General features: G+C 40.2%; 1 protein-coding gene and 1 long non-coding RNA gene across 2 annotated transcripts in view; both read left to right on the top strand.

The window, feature by feature from the left end:
- The window catches only part of LOC124270793, a 73798-nt gene that overhangs the window by 48537 nt on the left and 11988 nt on the right, over positions 1–13273 (top strand). The gene's annotated exons all lie outside the window — the stretch shown is intronic.
- Positions 12412–13043, top strand: LOC124270826. Its single transcript, XR_006896880.1, has 3 exons — positions 12412–12562; positions 12710–12815; positions 12933–13043. It is a non-coding gene; the product is annotated as an uncharacterized LOC124270826 (long non-coding RNA).

Raw genomic sequence — 13273 nt, 5'->3', positions numbered from 1 at the left:
TTCAAGTTCGCGTGGGTTCTACCCTGTCTGATTGTTACAATCAGGATCAGGGTGTCCCACAAGGCAGTATTTCGCCTGTCACACTCTTTAGTATTAAACTAAATAGTCTTTCAAAGGTTTTAAGTGATTCAATCAATGGATCTCTTTTCGTGGATGATTTTAATATTTCTGGCCGTGCTAAAAACATGCGAACTATTGAGAGACAATTACAAATTTGTCATAACAAAATTCATAAATGGTGTCTTGAAAACGGGTTTAAATTTTCGAAATCCAAAACCAATTGTCTACATTTTTGTAGGAAATACAAACCCCATAAAGATCCTGAATTATCATTAAATGGCACACCCATCAAAGTTGTCAAGGAAGCTAAATTCCTTGGTCTCATCTTTGATTCGCATTTAACCTTTCTGCCACGTATCAAACATCTAAAAGCTAAATGCCTGAAGGCACTCAACTTGTTGAAAGTCGTTTCCAGTTCAAAGTGGGGAGGGGACCAAACCACCCTCCTTCATTTGTATAGATCACTGGTCCGATCGAAACTTGATTACGGCTCTATCGTATATGGCGGGGCCTGTAAAAGCAACCTCAAACTACTTGATTCTATCCATCATCAGGGTCTAAGACTTTGGTTTGGGTCTTTCAGAACCTCTCCAATTGACAGTCTCTACGTTGAGGCCGATGAGCCATCTTTAAAACTTCGCCGTATCAAATTGTCCCTACAATATATCACAAAGTTTTATTCTAATGAATCCAATCCTGCTCACACTTGCGTTTTTAATCCTCTTTATGAGGAGTTGTATAATAAAAAATCTTCACTTGTTCCACATCTTGGGATAAGAATCCAACAATATATTTCTGCTGCTGGCATTGAGTTGAAGAATATGTCTCCTTCCCGTCTTCTTTCATCTCCTCCTTGGCAATTAGTGAGGCCACAAGTTGACCTAACACTGACAAAGTTTAAAAAATCCGAAACTAACGAATTACAGTATAAACAAGAATATAATCAATTAAAGAATAAATATAATACATACAAATCCTTATTTACAGATGGGTCCAAGGATGGTGGCGCGGTGGCATGTGCCACTGTCATTGGATCCCGAACAGTACCTTCTCGATTACCAAATAATAGCTCTATTTTCACAGCAGAAGCTAACGCCATATTAACAGCTCTTAAATATATTATATTCATTAATCAACACCGTAAATATAAACAATACATCATCTTTTCTGATTCTCTTTCGTGTCTCCAGGCTATTAAAAATATTTCTTGTAAACATCCACTTTTATTAGAAATTATTGAATTGTATAATGAGCTTGTTACTGGCCAATGCAACATCGTCCTCTGTTGGTTACCCAGCCACGTTGGCATTTCTGGGAATACAATGGCCGATCTTGCTGCCAAGGCAGCACTCAACAAATCTGTGACACCACTTCTTATTCCTTACTCTGATTACAAAGCTAGCATTAGAACTTACATCCGTGATCTGATGCAGACGAAGTGGGACACCCAGGTAGGGATCAATAAATTACATGAAATAAAACCCTATATTGGTAACACTTACTTGGGTTGTCAGTCCAGATTTGAAGAGGTCATCATGCGACGATGTCGTATTGGCCACACTAGATACACTCATGCATACCTATTGAAAGGTGAGGATCCTCCGTTTTGTATCCCTTGTGTTGAGAGAACCACGGTCAAGCATGTCCTGATTGACTGTGTTGAATTCGCCATCGTAAGGGATAAATACTTTAATGTGAAAACAGTTAAGGATGTTTTTAACACTGTTAATTTTCATTTCATTATTGGCTTTTTAAAAGAAATTGATTTAATTAATGAATTTTGAGTAATATGTTCTGTACATATATGTATTTTAATTATTGGTAGATTTGATTAGTAACTTAGATTGTTAGTGGCAGTGCCCTCAAAGGGGGTTGAAGTAGCGTAAAATTATTGTCCTCCTGAGAGGGTACGTAAGTCCGAAAACATTCAAAGTAAATTTAAACCTACTACTATTTTAATCGTAGAATATATGTTCGTGTAATTTATAGCTAGATTATCTACCATTGCTAATAGCTGAGGGGATGGTGTAAATCCAGCTAGGGTCCATGCAGGAAGCAAATGTACTGTAAGTCCCCATGGTCCCTGGTATGGTGATCTACCTTCTGTTGTTGGCAATATATAGCCTGTTTTTACCTTGTATTGTCCTCTATAGTTAAACTGTTTTGGATTTAATTACTAGTTTTAAATTCGAATCTGTGATAATCTAGTTATTTTAATGTCGTGGACAGGTGTTTATAGTTTACCATTGCTTAGAATGAGTCGTTTGGAATGGATATTCTTTTCCACACACTGCATGTACACACAACGCAATGGCTTCTCAGAAAGCTTCCCCACAAATCATCAGACTCGGAGCAGACTTGGTGAATGACTGCACCTGGTTTACTCTCATCCTGTACCATCCAGCAGTACATTGCCATCAATAAAATCAACCTCAAATTTCAGATTCTGTCCAGCAAGCTTGGCAGGCTTGAAATAGCTGTGGAATTGCTTGCTTTCTTCATGAGTTTACAGTTTATATCCTTTTGCTTACGCACACTCAAGTAGTGTGGTTTTAAGATGGCTTGACCAAGATATTCTTGGTCGGGTTCTGTCCCATCACCAGTATTGTTTGTTTCACTACCGGAGGAAGCTGACTGGGCTGCGAAAGTGAAAGACAATAATTGTCCTCTTGGTTGTCAGTAATCCAGTAATTTACTATCTTCGGGGGGTCAGCTCTACCTGGGTGATGTACGTTCAGTTTAGGGAATATAATTCCCCTATCTTGTCCCACCACGGAGAGGCGTACATCATCACGCCCTTTTTCATCATAGGTCCACTGTTTCTCGTTTAATATAATTTTCATCTTTAGTTGGATTTTAAAAATATTTTGACATTATCATTTGCAGCATTGAATTCACTTATGCAACAAGTAATGGAGGGTATGTGAAGGTCCGGGACAAGGAGAGTAACACACTAGCGACCTACTACTACAACGGTGCCACACAGACTCACACCTTTAATGTATCAATAGACCTGGTGGATCCCTATCACTGCACTGGTACCACTGCATGTGTTGGCAGCATGCTGACTGTTCCCGATGATGTCAAAACTGTAAGTATATGACCACAGTTGTATTTCACATTTGATGTAATGGTAATTGGCCCTGTTCCACACCCGAGGTTGATGGCATACATTAAGAATGATTCCATGAATTGTTTCAGTCCACAGTGAATCTCCGCTGGAGTGGCTGGTCAGATGCTGATGCAGGAGTCGACCACTTTGTGAGGGACGTGTATGAACTCCACGCTGTTGAGGATGTCCTCAAAGATAAACGCCGTGTTGACACTACAAGACTGAACAGCTCAACGGTGAGGAATTGTACTTGAAATATGTAGATCAATTCAAATCATGGTGATTATTTGCAGTTTTTGGGAATATAGTAAGTGCTATGTGACTGTATGCGCACGTGTGTGTGTGCGTATGAATGCGCCGGCGAGCGTGTGTGCGTTATCTTCACAAAGCTACCGAACGCTTGCACTGACACGAACATGACGCTTGAACTTGCAAAGACATTAATTCCCATTAATTCCAGTTAACAGATTTATGCATCGTTAAAACTTTTTTAATGTAAATGTTTTAGACGTCCAACAGCTACACGCTGACTGAGGAGGGTGTTTATTCTGTCGTCCTAACTGCCTATGACAAGGCAGGCAATCACAGAAGTACAAGAAGAATCCTGATATATGATGGTACTTCATCTGTAACAACACAAGCAAATACATCTCTCCGTGTGACAACAGCATCATCAGCAACATCAGTGTGGCAAACTACGTCATCATCAGTGACAGAAGACTGGACCAACAGATACATCAACACAGTCCACCACAACAACAAGTGGCTACTGGGCGTGGCTTCTCTTGGTGACATCTGCTCGGACTATGATGACAACGAGGGTGACAGAAGTGTGGCTGCCATCAACAATGTTCAAGGTTTGCACGATTTAGCAGCTTGTGTATATAGAACAGACACATGGTCTGGAATCTAACGACACATGTTTCACACGATATGACAACAATTCAGCATTGGTGTATAAACGCTTATTCAACGAAGACACTAATATTGGCCATATAGAAGCATTTCACGATATATTTAACAGGTGTAACACGGTTCTTGTCATCATACAAAGTCGACCACCAAGGAGGATCGTCCATCAACAGTCCACCAGCTGATAGCCTGTTCACCAGTCAAGGTCTGAATCAGTCACAGACCATAACACCCTCACTAGTGGACGGGGACACTGTACGCTTCTGGTTACGAGCCTATGACATCAGACGCGAATTCCTTGAAGAACATGTGGCAGTCCACATCGACACATCACCCCCAGTCATAGAGAACCTGTGGCTAACCAGAGGAGACCGACTCAACATCAGTGTACATGGAGCAGAGGAGCTCTCCGAAATGACGCAAGTCCTTGTTTTTATATGGCGTTTATTACTTTATTATTGTAATTCAGCAGCATTATTGTTAGTTCATTTCTAGATTCACTTTAAGAATTTGGATAAATAAATATTTTGACTAAGTAAATAAACATGTCATCAGATGCTTTATTCCCTTCGTCCAACTTAACCTGAGTACTTCCGAAAGGACACAAGTCTTTTGTTTGCTTATAGTGTTCATTAATAGATAATTATACATAAATAGTATTATTTTTGGTTCGTTTTTAGATTCCCTTTAACAAACATTTGAGACTTATATCGGGGACATGATCAGAGTACTACTCAAAACAGTGGACTACCTTCATCACGGTAAAATGTCTGAGACAACGGTATGATGTGATGAATTGTCAAAACTTGTTATGCAATTTCAGAATGGAGTGGATTGCATACGATGACCACAGTGGCTTGGAGACGGTGTCATGGCGTATTGTAGATAAATATCAGGGTTTAGATATCGTACATGGAGTTCAGCACATCACGGCTCAAGGGGGGAAACAAGCGTAAGTAGTTTTGAGAACACACCTGTGTATGCCATAGTTGTACTTCTTGCGGTAATGGAACATGGAGGTTGGTCGGACATCATCAGTAATATTAATGACAATATGCCTCAAAAGCAAAATGTATTAATAATTGTTAAAAATATCTGGTATGTAAATAACACAGAGTATTGCTGACTGCAAGATCGCCAACGCTGATGCCCCAAGGGGGAGCTAACTGTTACTGCACGCCAGCTAAAGGCTGCTACCATCGTCACTTCCAAGTAAAGCCCATCGTAGTAGACAGTAGTCTCCAACATGGAGGAATATTCAGCAACAAAAGCAGGGGATCTCACGACTCTGACTACTATCTAGAGGTTAATGTGACAAACCACGCCAAGCTTACAACAAAGATGGAGTTTAAAGTAAGTGAAACTTGAAAATCTCTTCTATGCGTTGAATACAAGTATATATGATTTCCTTTTGATCAATATACACATGATCTGTTTCCTAACATGCACTTTCACGACCTTGTCCAGGTGACAATTGATACAAGCCCCCCTCATCCTGGTGTGGTTCACGAGGGTCAGTTAGGGAACCCGGAAGTGGACTATCAGCAGCATCTTCAACTCTCCAGCCACTGGGACGGATTCTTTGACAAAGAGAGCGGTGTCAAATTTTACCAATATAAATTTGGACCTCACTGTCTCTCAGCGAATGAATTTGGAGTTGATAAATCTTTAGTCGAGGTAAATAGCGAACGTCAGCATTAAAGAATACACAGTTTTGACTATCCTTGAAACAAATTCTGTTTGCTGTAAAGGGGAAACTGGCTGTGTGAGTCATGTGAATGGATCAATGAAAATCAGTGATGACACCATGTTCAGGCAAATCTCCTGCCCTACAAGTATCACACTCTATTCACAACAGTTGCCTAAAACTGGAAGTATTTTCTGCCTTTCACTGCACAGCAGTACACCTGCCATGAGGCGACTACCTGAAAACAAACCAGACAATCATGTGATCGATGAATTGGAAAATTTGGTGAATGTAGATAATATGGAAGTACGATGTGTGCGTGCATGGGTGGTGAGTACATGCGTGCGTGTGTGTGTTTCTGTACCGGAGATATGATGTTGTTATTTTTCTCTTGTAAAAAATCACATATCTGTCTAAATACTTCGGATTATTCATTCATCACATGTAGGTCACGGAAACCTATTCAACATCCGCCACCTGGACAGCGCCCTCTGTCGGCACGTATCACGTGACAGTGGTGGCCTTCAACCGAGCAATGGAAGCATCTGACCCAGTGTGTTCTGACGGAGTGACTGTAGACACAACACCACCCAGTGTCAGTGAGGTGGCAGTGAGAGACTCCAGGGTGATGGAGGGGCTGGTCAAGTCATCAGATAATACTGTGTGGTTCATCGACGCCCGCAGGAGACGTATCCTGGTGGTCAATCCTGATGGCAGTTGCAGGTACAACAGTTTAGTGAAAAGTGCATGCGTTTCTTTTGTATTTTTTTTCTAATTCTGTGATACGTGACTGTCCTGTGTGACGGTCATACTTCCAGTATTATTGGAAGTACTTAATTATGGTTCTCATTTTCACATGATACCACGAAAGATGAAATCCGGTCGGAGGTTTAAAAACTTAATTGTAATTGTGCCTGAATAATTACCAGGACACATCATGCTGATACCAGAAGGATAACAACTGGATATGCAACAGGTGACTGTTGGGCCATGTTAAAAATTAGCATTGTGTCTGATTGAATATTTTCTGACATTATTCTGGATTTATGTTCGGGGCTGATGTCATCGGAAATATACATTGTCTTATTTAGAGGAAGGAACATTGTCGTCTTTTTAATTCTTGAACGACAATTTATCCTGAATGATTTGCGTTTTGATGTTACATCTGAACTCAAGGCTACGCACATGTTCTTATAAGACAATCCTACTTTCCCCCGATATGAATGCAATTTATGTTATATTCACGATGTGAACGTCGACGTCATGATTAGCCGACTTTGGTCTCATGTGCACAACCAGTTCAAGTTTGTCTCATCAACATCAAATTCTATCTGTAATTAAATAGTCATTTGGTAACGAGGATAACTCGAAACCTATTTATCGTTAAACAGTGTCCTCATTATAAGCAATCAGTAGCTCACAAGCAACATTAATATCGTTTCCTATACTCCAGTATAAAGTATACAGTTAGGCATCACACAGATATTGCATGTAACTGTCTCCAGTTCCAAGGCCACGCCAGTAGGTGATAAGAGACTGTCCCTGTTTCCAATACATCGGTACAACAATGGAAGTGGGATGCAACTTGGGATCAATCCTGAGTGTGAATCTTTACCAGCATTGCCTGTCAGCTTCACCAACTTACTCTATGTCTACAGGGAACACCTCGTGAGTACCAACATGCACACCCCTTGTGTATATTTTATTACTCATTATTTGTGAAACTTACGAATGTTTTCTCCAGCTTATCATATCAGTATTTGATTATCTGTGTCAAGTAACAACGTTTTTATCCGTATGTCAGTTCAGTTTTGATCATGTGTCGTCTATTTATAAACTGTGCACTGCTTTCAGTAAAGTGTTTGATTGTTTCCCAGCTCTTCGTAAACTGGACTGGCAGTGACTCTGAGAGTGGTATCTATGACTACGAGCTGGGGCTGATGTCAGATCCTTCTGGTGAAGCAGCTCCAGATATCCTGCCCTACACGTCCACTCATCATCATCCTCAGTATCAGGGCTACCATCCCCGTCTCAGTGAGGGGCAACAGTTCTACATCGCCATCAAGGCCATCAACAAAGCTGGCATCTCAACTGTCAGAGTAAGGGCACAAAAGAGAATCACGTTGTATGTTTATGAAGAATATATGCATCAATTTCTTTGGACTGATGACTCTTTGCGTAAACACACGTATATGAACGAAATGATCAGATGTAACTGTTTTCATTAAAGGTTGTTGGACCTGTCACCGTGTATACACGATACCCTGCATTTACTGGATCAGTGACAGTGACGCTGAGACACAACTATTTGATTGCACGTTGGCCAGAGACAGCATTCGCAGACATTGGGTATCTAAAATATGAAGCTACAGTAGGTATGTGCAGTCGTTATCGCTCTAATATCCTTCATCTTATTTCAAATGCCTATGAACCTGCCATTACACACACGTGATTTTCGTCAGGAACTAAGGACGGCAAGTCGACAATAATGCCCTTCACGACGCTGCAGTCAGGAGGAGGTTGTACACTGACGTCGCCACCCACGTGTACAGCTGTCGCCCTCACAGACCTCCACTGGGACCTCCATCACAGCCACACCTACTTTGTGTCAGTCAGAGTCACCAACATAGTAGGACTGTCTACAGTGGCAGTGTCTGAACCCTACGTCCATGACGTCATGCCGCCGTTACGTGGTGTAGTAGAAGACGTTATTCCAGCTGGAGAAGAATCCTTGTTCACAATACCGGTATGTGTATCTTTAATGTTATTACTCATATGAATATCATATCACGAAAAAAACAGGTTCACACAATTTTATGCTAGTGATTAATATAATCTGTATTTTACATGATATGCATGAGTCGATCACGTTAATCATATTTCAAACACAATTCAGCTTTCTTTTTGTCGATAGTGGATATTTCTGTCATCAGGTATTAAGTCAGTAACTATAGTCTTCGAGACGTATTGTCATAAATGTCGTGATTAGTAGGACACTTCATTGCTTATACAGCCTGTTATTGTTTCGTGAGTTTCTGGTGTAAAGATAGTGTTATGCTGACGTGTAAAGAAAGGGATATAGCCTTTGAATATTTTGAGATCATTATTTTAGTTCTTATATCCCATAAGTACAACTCTTGTCATGTTCAACTGGATACATTTTGCTTTTGAATCTTTTGCTATTTATACAACAAATGTTTTCTTTCCATTATTTTCTGTTTGCATTATTTATTTATATCTACATGTTTGTAGATCATTCATTACCTCATGAACTCGTGTACTACAATATACTCCTATGACTCCTATTAATGTTTGTTTTATATACTCGATAAAAACACTGTCCCTGTAGTATGTGTGATGACCATGGAAGAAATAAATATGTCTGTATACTTTCAGCGTACTGATGACACAGACTACCAAATATCAACCCGAACTTTAACAGCGAGATGGTATGGATTTGACAATGGAATAACTGCCATTACGTACACGGTTGGAATTGGGTCTCAGCCATTTACAACAGATATCCAGGCGCATGTCTATGTTGGAAGTGCAACCTTACATTCTTTCACTGGTTTGAGCCTGCATTGGAAAACGGTTGGTAAACAGATGTTGATTGAAACACTTGCAAACTATGGTTTGTTCTATTGTTTACAGGATTGTATATGTACAATGAAGTGGCGCCTCTGTCTAATTTCAGAAGTATTTTGTGACTGTCGTGGCTGCTACCGATGGCGGCGGTGACGGGGTGACGATCATCAGGCCCAATGTTGACATCACAGATGTCATTGTCAGAGATGGCCTAGGATGCAGTGATTATGGTATTTGTTGTAGTTGTTATGGATGACGAAAAATTGCATTAAAATGTTGCATATACTTTATGATTATAATGATTCTCAAATATATGATTTCAGATTTTGCAACTCAAATGTTTTAACCTTAACCGTATGATAAGGACTAGTTTCAAATTGTCCGACACGACAAAAAATTAACTTGTAATTCTATAATTCTGCAAGTGTGACAGTTTCTATGGGAAATGATAAAAGACATGGCTTTTCAGCACAAAACACGATTGAACGAAAGAATATTTTATAATTAGAAATATTAGTTTCAGAAGTTCTGTTGTTTATTTTGATACACTTTAAAAATTATAAAACCGCAGGATTCTTATTAGGCTAACTGAACCAATGTGAACTAAAATCCACTAGAAAGTCAATTTATGTTCTTAGTTGTCAGTTAATTGAGTTTCGACGAAATCTGATTTTAGTGAATGGTGCTCTCGAAGTGCAGTAAACCAGACGGTGAGTGAGATATTACGGAACTGGAATTAGTAGGCTGTTGTGCATGTGATCAAAGGTATAGCCATGCACATATTATCCGTTTACCTGGATATTTTGTGCATACGGTTCGCAACATGCACGTCACAACGCCGTCACAGTCTATGTCGCCGCGTTAGCTGATCAACAAGGCATTCAGTATGGAAGTCGACACATCTCGACAACAAACAAAACAAATCTTTTACATATTCATAAGAAAACTCTGCAATTCCTACTCCGTCAGAATGTGTTTATCAAACTTTGTTTGCGAAGCGCACCGACGAACAGTGTCTCTCATGAAGATTTTATAACGTGTATCCTCACGATTTTACGATACTTGAGTCAGTGTTTGTATATATTCCTCGATCGGTTTGAAAATACAATTGTGTGTCCCTCACGCTCATGAAATAATATCCTTAGCCATATAAGTAACATATTGCTTGTGTGATGCAAAGTCGCTACACTTGTGGTCTTCTATGTGAGAGGTTAAATGTATTGATGAATGTCTTAACAGAGATGTTCACGAGACAACACATACCAAGTATCTACTTCATCATATGCGGCCCGCTGGGATACAAGCAACTGGCTGCTCAGTTATCCTGATGTACAATGGAGTTTGCAAAAGAAAGTTCCTCGCACTGGTATGTGAAGATTGCTCTATGACAAAAAGATAAGCATAGTCACGATTGTCCTCAGGCCGAGTGGTTCATTAAACAATTTTACTTTTTAACTTCCCTGCTGGAAATGTATAATAATTAGGTAAACTATATCCAGTAAAGTACTGGTCATGTTTAATCCATAATGTGCTTCCTTCTACATTGGTGTGATATTATTTCACCATTGTACATGACAGAAGAGATGTATTGTAAGATAAACGCCACAAAACGTTTACTGTACACTGTATATCTCATATACAATAGTGCACTAGGGTTGTCGTCGTTTCTATAAATGCATAATGAACTGCTGAAAAGTTGCAATTTGGCCATTCAGCTTTTATTCTTATAGTTGACCTATGGGACATTGAACGAGTTTGAGCCTTGGAACATCGGATATGGTGGTGGCTAGCGGTCTTCATCTAGAACCAGGGACAACCTACAGAGCTGCTGTCAAGTTCTGTGTAGTGAATGCATGTTCTAAACCCATATACAGTGATGGCGTGACTGTCATAGCACATCCTCCAACACCAGGCAATATATCGCTGACGTATCGGGGAATCTGACAGTGGACAAGCACAGGCAAGTTACATATTTCTTTCCAAGCGTTCCGTTTCTTTCCATCTGAATGTATTATGTTATTATGGTATTTATTGTATGGTGTTTTAGATCCAGGTGAAGATGGCTCGGTTCCGTGATCCTGATATAAAAGTACTACAAGAAGCTTATGACGTCATGGACGACGATACCAGTGGGGTCTTACAGATGACAGTCACAACGACAAAATGTTGATAGACTGGCAGACAGTGGATGCTGATGCTATTGAAAGTGAGGCTGATGACAAAGGTAAAATTGTTCATGGACTATTTATCTATTCTGTATACCTTTGATGCCTTTCCGATATCAGTGAACAAAATGGTATATGCGTTGGCTACCACTTTCTTCTCCTGTCTTCAGATAAGTTTCACTCTAAACCTGCCAAAACTGATTCGCTTTACCAAGTGCAGAAGAGTATCAGTCAGGGGCTACAACCACGTTGGTTTACATACAACGGTGTCAGCAGATGTCAAAGAATGTGCAGCATATAACCCTCCAAATATCGTGCCTGCAGTTGTCCTAGATGTTATCGGTAAGTGCGTGGTTACAATAAGTTTCAGGAAAATGTGTAGTCCCTCGTTAATTGTACGTTTTAAGGCTAGCGAACTGAATGTTCTGTCGATGAAACATGCCAGGGGTACATTTATGATTCATTACAGGAACAAACAACGAAAATGTTGGTCAAGGAATAACCTTTGATCAGAATAGTCACTGGAATGATGCTGACTACACTCCCTACAAGAACATCCTGTCTGCTGTGTGGCCGACTCTACACCACAGGAACTACACCTGGGCAGTGGTGGTAGCTGACCAGTTAGACCCCTCGTCTCACTACAAGAGGGAGACTCTGATGACCGTCACTGACCCCTGTAGCATGCCGGATGTCATCAAGTGTGGACACACGGGTGAGTTAGTGTTTTAACAATATTTCGTAAAAACGTAGGGTGTTGGCTTTTATAAAAGATGTCGCATTCATCCATGCCTTCATCTTTTCCTTTTTTTCAAGTGAACGAGTTCATCAACGTGGAATTTGCAGAGCTGTCCTACTTACAACACGGCAGGCGATTTTATGTGTGTGCATCCATGCTGATGACAAAACACTCGTTTTGAGAAGTGGACATCACCTCTGACTGAAGTGAACGCCTGCAGTGACGGCATCACTGTCGATCTGACTCCACCTACACCGGGGACAGTGAACATAGAGAATCTCATAGACGGGACATTTCAGGTTAACTGAACCATGTTAAATAATGTTCCCTTTGGTTTCGATACCATAAAAAGTAACTTGGTTGTTAGTGTGAGGTCAATGCTGAAACTACAGTAGAGCCATCGATTTAGGCAAGTACGCTGATATTGATATATTTCTCATGTACAGGTTAGCAAAACAGAAGTTGCAATTAGCTGGACAACTTTTGTTGATGACGAAGAGGAAGGTTTCTCTGCTCATGCTGCTGGGATTGCCTTTTATGAAGTTGCAGTGGGTAATGAACTGAACAATTTGTCCACGCTGCTCTACCATATAACGTATTCAATTTTAATTCCTTGACAATTATCACTGTCTCAGGTAAACGTATGACATTCCTGTTTTCTACCTTCAGGTACTTTCCCTGGTGGACAAGATCTTGTCATTTACACCCGTGTTGGATATGTAAACAAGTACATTCTACACAGGCTCAACCTGCAGACTGGAAGTACATACTATATCTCAGTGAGAGGTAAGCTGAAGGTCGATAAAGTTCAGCTTTGTTCATCTAAACTCCATGTTTTGGAACACAGGCCCAGGTATACGTGACAGACTTAAATATGTTTTATTGTGGCAGTTTTGAAACCTTCATTCAAATCTAACAAAGGTGACATCAATGCATTTTTAAATGTCTTGGACACAGGATGAATACATCATGGGTATACATTCAACTTATGCTATGCATTAAAAAAAATG

The sequence above is a fragment of the Haliotis rubra genome, unplaced genomic scaffold (assembly GCF_003918875.1).
Source record: "Haliotis rubra isolate DU_JTF1 unplaced genomic scaffold, ASM391887v1 Scf155, whole genome shotgun sequence".
Lineage (NCBI taxonomy): Eukaryota > Metazoa > Mollusca > Gastropoda > Lepetellida > Haliotidae > Haliotis > Haliotis rubra.
Note: the sequence above shows the minus strand (reverse complement) of the source record. Positions and strands in the feature narration are given on the sequence as shown.